General features: G+C 39.9%; 1 protein-coding gene across 2 annotated transcripts in view; it reads left to right on the top strand.

The window, feature by feature from the left end:
• Positions 1-12,341, top strand: part of NADK2 (NAD kinase 2, mitochondrial) — a 71,798-nt gene that overhangs the window by 8,925 nt on the left and 50,532 nt on the right. Inside the window, exons 1-2 of one of the 2 annotated variants that reach the window (XM_023545423.2) lie at positions 6,080-6,132; positions 6,904-6,946. The exons of the other annotated variant lie outside the window; for it this stretch is intronic. The gene's annotated coding sequence lies outside the window, so the exon portion shown is untranslated. Of the gene's footprint in view, positions 1-6,079; positions 6,133-6,903; positions 6,947-12,341 lie in introns of those variants that run through there. 2 annotated transcript variants of the gene reach the window in all.

The following is a 12,341-nucleotide window of genomic DNA, read 5'->3' as shown; positions in this document are numbered from 1 at the left end:
AATCGTCCCCCATGTGTCTCTGAGGAAAGCCTGTCTCTGATCCCTAGAGCGTACAGGTGGGTGAGTTCTGCAGGCAGACCATGGGCACCAAATGTTTTTGGTTGTAAGGACTGGGAGGTACCAGTTATCCTTGAACACCTGTTGCAGGTGGCTGGGTGACCTGAGTGGAGCTACCAGTCCTTAGGCCCCTGATGTGCGTAGGTGAGGACCCTGCTTAATAGGCAAAGCAATGTCAAACATCAAACACCCACTTCTCCACCGCACAGCTTAAATGGTTGGAGTCTGCCAACAAGGGCCTATTCTCCTGAAGTAGGCCCACACAGATCCATGCAGAGGGGAAAGGTACTGAAAGTCCACGGACCCTTTATGCCTGGACAGGAGCCGCTTCTGTCCTGAGCTCCCCTGGTTAGTGGAGCTGGCAAATCATCTTTTCCCCCAGTTTGCAAATTTTTTCTTTCTCCAAGGCCAGGAGGATGGCTCCAGGCGCTCAACAGGGCCTATCTCAGGCCCAGGGAATTCATCCACTGAAGCTGGCTTGGGGGCGGGGGGCACGGTAAAATATACACAAGTACTTAGCTTTTGCCGAGAGCGCTGTTCTTCTTTGGTTCTGGAGGTGTGAGTCGGCTGTGTGGCTGGCTGCTTCTCCCTGAGGAAACTGGCAGAATGCTAGTACCAGCCCACCGCCGGGGCTTTGGGAATAGTGTCTGAGGGCTCCCTGCGGTTCAGGTCGGGTAATTCCTCTGCGCTTCTGAATCGTCTCTTCCTCCCCCTGCCCCTCAGTTCATTTTCTAAGCTTGCCTTTGATGCTTAGGGCTCCTAGCTTGTCATAAATATACTGGTTTCACTTGTTTTTTTGGGTCTTTGTTGTAAAGAGGGCTCGCCAGAAGTGTCTGTTTATTCTGCCTTCTTGGCTCTGCCTCCTCTTCCATCAATCTTGTTGCCACATTCTTCTTCATATAGTCCAGCTTCTCAAATTATTTGCTCAGCATACAGATTAAATAAGTGTGGTGAAAGGATACAACCCTGACACATACCTTGTTATGTTATACCACCCAGTCTCCCCCTTGTTGTGTTGGAATGACTGCCTCTTGGTCCATGTACAGGTTCCACATGAGCACAATTAACTGTTCTGGGATTTCCATTCTTCACAGTATTATCCATAATTTGTTATGATCCACACAGTCGAATGCCTTTGCATAGTCAATAAAACACAGGTAAATGTCTTTCTGTTATTCTCCACTTTCAGCCGATATCCATCTGACATCAGCAGTGATAGCCCTCATTCAACATCCTCTTCTGAATCCTGCTTGAATTTCTGGCAGTTCCCTGTCCATGTACTACTGCAGCTGTTTCTGAATGATCTTCAGCAAATTTTTACTTCCGTGGGGTATTAATGGTATTGCTCAATAATTTTTGCATTCTGTTAGATCACCTTTCTTTGGAATGGAATCTCTTCCAGTCACTTTTCCAGGTAGCTGTCTTCCAGATTTCTAGGCTAGACGAGTAAGTACGTCCAGCACTCTATCCATTTGTTGAAACATCTCAATGGGTATTCCATCAGTTCCTGGAGCCTGGCTTTTTACCAGTGCTTTCAGTGCAGCTTGGACTTCATCCTTCAGCACTGTCATAGATTGAATTGTGTCTCTCAAAAGTATGTGTCAACTTAGCTAGGCCGTGATTCCACGTACTGTGTGATTGTCCACCATTTTGTCATCTGATATGATTTTCCTCCCCTACGTGTCTGTCAGTTTGTCATGCTTTGGGGGCTTGCGTGTTGCTGTGATGCTGGAAGCTATGCCACTGGTATTCAGATACCAGCAGGGTCACCTGTGGAGGCCAGGTTTCAGCTGAGCTTCCAGACTAAGATAGACTAGGAAGAAGGACCCGGCAGTCTACTTCTGGAAAGTCTTAGCCAGTAAAAACCTTATGAATAGCAGCAGAACATTGTCTGATATAGTGCTGGAAGATGAGCCCCCCCGGTTGGAAGGCACTCAAGAGATGACTGGGGAAGAGCTGCCTCCTCAAAGTAAAGTCAACTTTAATGACGTGGATGGAGTAAAGCTTTTGGGACCTTCATTTGCTGATGTGGCATGGCTGAAAATGAAAAGAAACAGCTGCAGGCATCCCTTAAAAATCAGAACCTGGAATGTAGGAAGTATGAATCTAGGAAAATTAGAAATCGTCAAAAATGAAATGGAATGCATAAACATCGATATCCTAGGCATTAGTGAACTGAAATGGACTGGTATTAGCCATTTTGAATCGGACAATCATATAGTCTACTACGCTGGGAATGACAACTTGAAGAGGAATGGTGTTTGCATTCATCGTCAAACAGACCACTGAAAGATCTATCCTGAAGTACAATGCTGTCAGTGATAGGATAATATCCTTATGCCTACAAGGAAGACGAGTTAATACGACTATTATTCAAATATATGCACCAACCATTAGGGCCAAATATGAAGAAATAGAAGATTTTTATCAGCTGCTGCAGTCTAAAATTGATCAAACATGCAATCAAGATGCATTGATAATTACTGATGATTTTAATGGGAAAGTTGGAAACAAAGAAGAAGGATTGGTAATTAGAAAACGTGGCCTTGGTGATAGAAACAAGGCTGGAGATCAAATGATAGAATTGTGCAAGACCAGCGACTTTTTCACTGCAGATACCTTCTTTCACCAGCATAAACGGCGACTATACACAATTTTTTTTTTTTTTTTATGGACCTCGCCAGATGGAACACATAGAAATCAAATTGACTACATCTGTGGGAAGAGACAATGGAAAAGATCAATATCATCAGTCAGAACAAGACCAGGGGCTGACTGTGGAACAGACCATCAATTGTTCATATGCAAGTTCAAGCTGAAACTGAAGAAAATCAGAGCAAGTCCACAGAGCCAAAATATGACCTTGAGTATATTCCACCTGAATTTAGAGACCATCTGAAGAATAGATTTGACGCATTGAACACTAGTGACCAAAGACCAGATGAGTTGTGGAATGACATCAAGGACATCATCCATGAAGAAAGCAGGAGGTCATTGAAAAGACAGGAAAGAAAGAAAAGACCAAGATGGATGTCAGAGGAGACTCTGAAACTTGCTCTCGAACATCGAGCAGCTAAAGAAAAAAGAAGAATTGTTGAAGTAAAAGAACTGAACAGAAGATTTCAAAGGGTGGTTCGAGAAGACAAAGTAAAGTATTATAATGGTATGTGCAAAGAGCTGGAAATGGAAAACCAAAAGGGAAGAACACGCTCAGCGTTTCTCAAGATGAAAGAACTGAAGAAAAAATTCAAGCTTCGGGTTGCAATAGTGAAGGATTCCATGGGGAAAATATTAAACGAAGCAGGAAGCATCAAAAGAAGATGAAAGGAATACACAGAGTCATTATACGAAAAAGAATTAGTTGATGTTCAGCCATTTCAAGTGGTGGCATATGATCAGAAACCAGTGGTACTGAAGGAAGAAGTCCAAGCTGCTCTGAAGGCATTGGCGAAAAACAAGGCTCCAGGAATTGATGGAACATCAATTGAGGTGTTTCAACAAACAGATGCAGTGCCAGAGGTGCTCACTCGTCTATGCCAAGAAATATGGAAGACAGCTTCCTGTCCAACTGACTGGAATAGATCCATATTTATGCTTGTTCCCAAGAAAGGTGATCCATCTGAATGTGGAAATTATAGAACGATATCATTAATATCACACGCAAGCAAAATTTTGCTGAAGATCATTCAAAAACGGCTGCAGCCATATATTGACAGGGAACTGCCAGAAATTCAGGCCGGTTTCAGAAGAGGAGGTGGAACCAGTGATATTATTGCTGATGTCACATGGATCCTGGCTGAAAGCAGAGAATACCGCAAGGATGCTTACCTGTGTTTTATTGACTATGCAAAGGCATTCGACTATGTGGATCATAACAAATTATGGATAATGTTGGGAAGAATAGGAATTCCGGAACACTTAATTGTACTCGTGAGGAACCTTTACATAGATGAAGAGGCAGTTGTTCAGACAGAACAGGGGGATACTGATTGGCTTAAAGTCATGAAAGGTGTGTGCCAGGGTTGTATTCTTTCACCATACCTATTCAATCTGTATGCTGAGCAAATAATCCGAGAAGCTGGACTATATGAAGAAGAACGGGACATCAGGACTGGAGGAAGACTCATTAACAACTTGTGTTACGCAGATGACACAACCTTGCTTGCCGAAAGTGAAGAGGACTTGAAGCACTTACTAATGAAGATCAAAGACTACAGCCTTCAGTGTGGATTGCACCTCAGCATAAAGAAAACAAAAATCCTCACAACTGGACCAATGAACAACATCATGATGAATGGAGAAAAGATTGAATTTGTTAAGGATTTCATTTTACTTGGATCCACAATCAACAGCCACGGAAGCAGCAGTCAAGAAATCAAATGATGCATTTCATTGGGTAAATCTGCTGCAAAGGACCTCTTCAAAGTGTTGAAGAACAAAGATGTCACCTTGAAGACTAAGGTGCACCTGACCCAAGCCATGGTATTTTCAATCACATCATATGCATGTGAAAGCTGGACAGTGAATAAGGAAGACCAAAGAAGAATCGATGCCTTTGAATTGTGGTGTTGGCGAAGAATGGTGAATATCCCATGGACTGCCAGAAGAACGAATAAATCTGTCTTAGAAGAAGTACAACCAGAATGCTCCTTAGAATCAAGGATGTCGAGAGTAGTGTCACATACTTTGGACATGTCAGGAGGGATTAGTCTCTGGAGAAGGGCATCATGCTTGGCAAAGTACAAGGTCAGCGGAAAAGAGGAAGACCCTCAACGAGGTGGATTGTCACAGTAGCTGCAACAGTGGGCTCAAGCATAACAACGATTGTGAGGATGGCGCAGGACCGGACAGTGTTTTGTTCTGTTGGGCATAGGGTCGCTATAAGTAGGAACCAACTCAAGGGCACCGAACAAGAACAGCAACATGATTTTCCAATGTCTTGTAAATCCTACCTCTATGATGTTAATGAGGTGGGAATAAGGATAGTTATGTTAATGAGGCAGGACTCAATCTACAATATTAGGTTGTGTCTTAAGTCAATGTTTTTTGAGATATAAAAGAGAGAAGCAAGCTGAGAGATCGGGGACCTCATATCACCAAGAAATAAGAGCCAGGATCATAGCAAGTCCTTTGTATCTGAGATCCCTGTGGTGACAATGTGCTCTACTGGGGAAGATTGGTGACAAGCATCCTTCCCCAAAGCTGATGGAAAGAGAAAGCCTTCCCCTCTGAATTTGGACTTCTAGCCTCCTCAACCGTGAAGGAATAAATTTTTCTTTGTTAAAGCCATCCACTTTGGCATGGCTTTCTGTTGTGGTATTTGTGTTATAGCAGCACTAGATAACCAAGACAAATACCGTCAGTTCTTGACCATATGCCACCCCCTGAAATGGTTGAATGTTGAGCAATTCTTTTTGGCATAGTGATTCTGTGTATTCCTTCCGTCTTTCGATGCTTTCAGCGTCGTTCAATATTTTGCCCATAGAACCCTTCAGTATTGCAGCTCAAGGCTTGAATTTTGTCTTCAGTTCGTTCAGCTTGAGAAATGCTGAGCATGTCCTTCCCTTTTGGTTTTCTAACTCTAGGTCTTAGCACATGTCATTATAATACTTTGTCTTCCTGAGCTGCCCTTTGAAATCTTCTGTTCAGCACTTTTACTTCATCATTTCTTCCATTTGCTGTAGCAACTCTGCGTTCAGGAGCAAGTTTCAGAGTCTCTTTTGACAACCATTTTGGTCTTTGTTTTTCCTGTTAACATATCAAAGTATTTTTCTTCTTCACCCAATCTGTTGTTATTTGCTAATAGCATATTGTATGAGCTATTCTTTGAAAAAAAAAAAAAGACCTAATGCTACTTGTGGGAATTGTACGTGTGGGTCATAAAGACTGTCCTCTTTTTTTTTTTTTAACATAGTATTTATGGTATTGCAGGTACACATATGCCTTAATTAACAGTTAGGTTGGTATTAATCTTTCATTAAATACGTGCTGCAGTGAATGACATTTGTGTTAATTCATACAGGTGTGAATCAAGCACTAAATAAATACCTAAAACTGGAATTACTGAGTCAAAAGGTATGTGCATTTGATATTTCAATTGGTATTGCCAAGTTATCCCCCTTAGAGGCTGTACCAATGTGTATTTTCACCAGCAATGCATGAGGGTGTCTGTTTTCTCATAACGCAGTTGTTAAATTGTTTGAATGTTTACCAACCTGGCAGGTGAAAAATGCTATCTCAGGGTGTCTTTACTTTTGCTTCCCACTCCCCCGCCATGCTTTGCTTTGAATGCCCCTTTCCATCCTCTAGCCAATTCCTACTCCTTTGAGGTCAAGCTCAGACTTTACTCTCTCAGGAAGCCACCCCTGATAACCTTACTGTCCCTCTCTTTGGCCACCAAGGGTTGGGTTAGGTATTCGTTTCTGTATCATCATAACATTTATGTCATCGAACCTTCCGCGTTGGAGTATAATCTGTTATTATTCTGTTGACCCTAAGCTTTTTGAGGGCAAGGACTGGAACTTATCATCCTCTCCACATACCCTCCCTCCTCTGCCCTCACATATCCCTCTAATCCCACACCCACGTACTAAAAAAATTGTGAAATGTTTTTGTTCTTTAAAATCATTTCTAGTTCTTTTCTCTGAGGCTGGGGACCAGCTTTCTTCCAGCCCAGGACCTTATTATCAGCTGTCCATCCTCCAGAAGATGTTAAGCTGCTGAAAGCTTAAGGCACGGGTTACTAACATGGGTTCCTTGAAAGAGAGTTCATGACTAAATATATTTGAGAAACGTTAGTCTAAAAAGATGATGTTTATTTGACCATGCTTTTTTTTTTTTTTGCAGAAAATGTTTTAAGTTCTGTGGAACATAACTTGGAAAATAGAGGGTAACGTTCAGTCCCATAAATATTTGCAGTTAAGTGGGAGAATTGTAAAAATGTAAAAGGGTTGAATATCACAGTAGCTGGAATTCCACCACTAGATAGTCGTGACCAATATTCTTTAGAGCCGTAATTGTCAACATTCACTGCATATCACAATTGCCTGGGGGAGGCTTTAGAAATTACAAGTATGTGGTCAGCCATGAGGTTGTAAATAGGAGAATTTTTCACTATGTTCTTTCCCCATATTTTTAAATTATATGAATTAGAGTCTGAGTAAAAACAAAAGTGTCTGATGATTGATGCACGTTAATATCTTCTTGGAGTAGCTCCGGGGGCACAGTGGTTAAGTGCATGGCTGCTAACTGACAGGTCAGCAGTTCAAACCCACTAGCTGCTCTGAGGGAGAAAGATGTGGCAGCCTGCTTCTGTAAAGATTACAGCCGTGGAAACGTTATGTGGCGATTCTGCTCTGTCCTATAGGATTGCTATGAGATGGAATTGACGGCAGTGGGTTTTGGGTTTTTAATATCTTCTTAACTAGTAAAATATAAATTGACTTTATTTCACAACCATTAAACTTTGTAATCTGTAACAGAAATATGTATTTCAAAATATCAACATGTGTGTCAGTTATTTCATGCCTTAGGAAAATTCATTACACTTTTTTTTTTTTTTAAGTAATAAACCAGTAGATGTGGAGTGTGCATGAAATTAGGCCAATCTTTTATAAAATATTTGCATTCAAGGAGGGTTCACCTGATTGGCTGTCTTCCTCCTAGGTGTAAATTGGTAGAATTTTGGGAAATGATGAGGAACAGAATAGTCTTGACCTGTATAACTTTGGACATGTTATCAGGAGGAATCAGTCCCTGGAGAAGGACAGTGAAAAGAAGACCCTTAACTAGATGGACTGACACAGTGGCTGCAACAATGGGTTCAAACATAACAATTGTGAGGATGGCGCAGGACCAGGCAGTGTTTCATTCTATTGTACATAGGGTCACTATGAGTTGGAACCAACGCGGCAGCACCAAACAACAATAACATGTCACTTAACCATCATAATTAAAGTTTTGTGGCCTGAGTATTTTATAGTTCTCAAGGAGAGTATTTTATAGTTCTCAAGGAGGAGTGAAATATATGGCTAACGTAGGAATGCTGGTAGTATATGGCTGCGTGGGCATGGTGTAGTGGATAATTCGTGGATTAAGAGCAGATCTGAGTTTTCATTCTGGCACCACAATCTGTTGGCTTTGTAAAGGTTGGCGGGTAACCAGCCTAGCTTCTCTCTGTATCACTTCTTCATCTTTGAAATTGGTATAATAATACCTTCTTGTCCTTTTTTACATAATTTCTGGGCATACCAAGTTAGATAACCTATATGCAAAGTAATTTAAAGTGCTATAATCTAATCTTAAAGCCACAATGATCATTTTGTAAATGTCACCATATTTATTGAATCACTTATCTAAAAGAGCACTGATGTGGTTACTTCAAAGTAGCCTTTTTTAGATCAGTAAAGTGAACTAAAATTTTGTTGAATTTAACTTTTTTTTAAAGTCAGTTTCTTTCAGAAGTTATAGTTTTGAGACTTTGAATTCCTGTCAAGAAATAATTCTATAATGAAGAAAATAATTATGAAAATTATGACCTGCTTTAAAAATACTTGCTTACAGTGTCACTGTTACCAACACCCAGTGAGTTTGTTCGTTTACTTAATTTGTTTAAAGTGTCACTTTAAAATATTTATTCACAACCAATTGCTTGAATATCTGCTAAGTTCTGGGCACCCTGCCAGGTCCTGGAGAACCAAAGATGAATAAATTGTTTTCAAATGTATGGAGAAAATATATTTTGCTGTCTTATACTGTTTTTGCAGCCCTGATGGCGTAGTGGTTAAGAGCTTGGCTGCTATCAAAAGATCGGCAGTTCAAATCCACCAGCCACTCCTTGGAAACTCAATGGGGAGGTTCTACTCTGTCCTATAGGGTCGCTGTGAGTTGGAATTGACTTGACAGCAATGAGTTTTTTGGTATACTATTTATATATTCATAAGTGGTCTATGGGAGTACAGAGAAGAGAGAAAACAATTTGGGGAAGGGTGAGGTTGAAGGGGAAAAAAGAAGAGGTTTGAATTTTTTTTCAACTTCTGAATCTTTTTTTTTTTTAGTGATCTTTTTGAAGTTTAGATTTTCAGTTATGAAATACTTCAAACATGTAGAAAGGTTTCAGAAAGTACGTAACCAGACTCCTGTGTATCTGACTACTTATACTTGACAGATAATAATATTTCACCTTTTTGCTTCAGATTTTACTAAGGAAATCTTACAGATGCAAATAAAGCTCTGTCCTTCCAACCTTTTCCCCTCTGCCCCTCCTCAGAGTAACCACTAGCCTGAACTTATGTATATTATCCCCATGCGTATGTTATGTGTTTATTAATATGAATGTATCCATAAGCAAGTATATTATTTTGAGTGTTTAAAAAAAATCACATCAGTGATATATTCTTTAGAATATGTCTTTTTTAAAAAATTTGCTTTTGTTTTTCACAATTGGTTTTTAAATTTATGCTGATACGTATTAATCCATCTTAATTGCGGTATAGTATTCTGTTTGCAGAATTAGGTTGTTTCCAGTTTTTCCATTATTTAAAAAATGCGGCAGTTAGAAGTACCAAATACATATTCCCATCAGTGTTGAATGACTTTTCTGATTCCCCATGATCTCATTGGCACGTGGTAGATTTTAACATTTTTTTTTTTTGTCAATGTGATGAGAGTGAAATGGAATCTTTTAAGTTTAGGATATTTGAATTAAATATGGAAGGATAAGAAAGAATTTGTATATGTGAAGAGGCAAGAACAGTACTAGCAAAGACAGTGAGAAAATTCCTCTTGTAGCCACCAATAAGAACTCAAGCTTTTTGACTGTGATCCACACAGTAAGACATCTTTTACACTGTGACTCAGTACATATTTTCATATTTGAAATTTAAAAGATGACATGAAACAGTTTAGCCTTGTTACATGTAGTGTATTATATTTTCTGTTCTATTTAATAATAATGCCAGTCGTGATGATTAAACTGATAAGGCCAACCTATAATGGGTTGTAAGGGCAGTTTGAAAATCATTGCTTAAGAGGAATATTGAGGGTAACAGGTAGGCTGAACCTTGTAAGGTGTTAAATGTCATACTAAGGAATTTATCTCATAGTGATTTTCAAGTTTTTTTTTTTTTTTTGGTGGTAGAATATAGTCCCTGCTCAGCCTCTCTCTCTTTTCCCATGGGAGTCGGGTGATGGGGGTCAATTTTTCCTAGATTTCAGTATTTTGTGCTTACTGAAAATTATTACTCTAGGTTTCTGGTGATGGTGGTTGTGTATGTGTGGGGTAGGGGTGGGAATTAGTCAAAGACTTTCAAAGAAGGAACAATTTTAGGAATTCCAGAGGCAAGTTATTTTATTAATCTAGGTAAGGGTCAATGTGACCCAGAACTCAAGTGGGTGGTAACTGGAATGTAAAGAACACATATTGCAGAAACAGTTTATAGATAATTACTTTTGAACTTTACCACTGATTAGCTGTGGAGATTTTGTTTCAGGAAAAAATTAAAGGTTACACCTGGGTTTTTATTCTGTTGACTTGGTAAATCATGGTATTATTAACTGACATACGGGACTCAGGAGAGCAAATTGAACGGGGAATGTATAAACAGTTATAGGTGGTATCATGGATTGAACTGTGTCTCCAGAAAATATGTGTGTCAGTTTGGCTGGGCCATGATTCCCAGTATTGTGTGATTGTCCACCATTTTGTCATCTGATGTAATTTTCCTATGTGTTATAAATCCTACCTTTATGATGTTAACGGGCTTCGAAGCAAAGAGAGAAGGGAGCAGAGAGACAGGGGAACTTCATACCACCAAGAAAGCAGTGCCAGGAGCAAAGTACATCCTTTGGTCCTGGGGTCTGGTCTCTAGTCCAGGGGAAGATTAACGAGAAGGACCTTCCTCCAGAATCGACAGAGAAAGGCTTCTCCCTGGAGTTGATGCTCTGAATTTGAACTTCTAGCCTACTAGACTATGAGAAAATAAATTTATCTTTGTTATGGAAATTCACTTAGGGTATTTCTGTTGTAGCAGCGCTAGGTAACTAAGACAGGTACTTTGAGGGAAGAGGTACTTGAGCTATCTGTGGGTGGTTGTGAAGGTAGGCATTTGATGATATGAGCATGTCGTTCAAGAGAGAGACTTGAGCCAATAGTATAGATTTCAAAGTCACTGGCTTATGCTTTGTAATTCAAGTCCCTGGGTTGGGACACTAACTCAGGAAAAAATGAAGTGGGGAAAGCCAAAGATGGAACCTTGAGCAGTATAAACATATAAGGGAGGAGGTATGCAGAATTAAAAAAGAGGAATGTGGAAGTAGGGAAAGAATGATGGGGAAAGAAAGTATGACAGCCTGAGAGAAAGTATAAGCAGGATAGAAATGATCCAGATGAATGCCAAGTACATTTCAAGAAATATTTAGGGTTTGCTGCCCTAAGTCTGTCACACTAGGTGAATGGTTTACTTTCTAGCTGTTAATTAGGTACCACTAACCCTTTTAAAGGAGCCCTTGGAGGAACAATGTTTAAGCACTTGGCTGCTAACCCGAAGATTGGAGATTCAAATCCACCCAGAGGCTCTGTGGGAGAAAAGACCTGGCAATCTGCTACAGTAAAGATTACAGTTTAGAAAACTCTGTGGGACAGCTCTACTCTGTTACATCAGGCCGCTATGAGTCAGAATCCCCTCCACAGCACCCAACAGCAAAAAGAACCTTTTTAAGGAAATTTGAGTTAACAGTGTATATGCCTCTAAGAGTACTTGTTATGCCTACTGAATTTTCAGACTGTTACTGTCTCAAAAGTCTGTGTATTTCTTGTGTGTTAAATTTCAAAAGACCTATTTCCTTGCCTAAGGAGCCCTGGTGGCATGGTGATTAAAGTACTCAGCTGCTAACTGAAAGGTCGGCATTCAAACCCACCAGCCGCTCCATGGGAGAAAGATGTAGCAGTCTGCTTCCGTAAAGATTACAGTCTTGGAAACCCTATGGGGCAGTTCTACTTGGTCCTTTAGGGTTGTTATGAATCTGAATTGACTCATGGCAATGAGTTTGGTTTAACAGGGTTATTTCCTCCCTTTATTGAGCTTTCATGGAAAATAAATACAGCACAAAATAGAAATACTCAACTGACTAGTAAAACAAGCTTTAGAAATTTGTATTTATAATAAATTCAGTTTTAGCAAATAAAAATATCTGTGATACTTTAGTAAAGTGTTATAGACCATTTAGAAAATAACGTAAGTATTACGTCTTATTTTGAGGTGTGATAAAATTCTGTCCATTCAGAA

The sequence above is a fragment of the Loxodonta africana genome, chromosome 2 (genome assembly GCF_030014295.1).
Source record: "Loxodonta africana isolate mLoxAfr1 chromosome 2, mLoxAfr1.hap2, whole genome shotgun sequence".
In the NCBI taxonomy this organism is placed as follows: Eukaryota; Metazoa; Chordata; class Mammalia; order Proboscidea; family Elephantidae; genus Loxodonta; species Loxodonta africana.
Note: the sequence above shows the minus strand (reverse complement) of the source record. Positions and strands in the feature narration are given on the sequence as shown.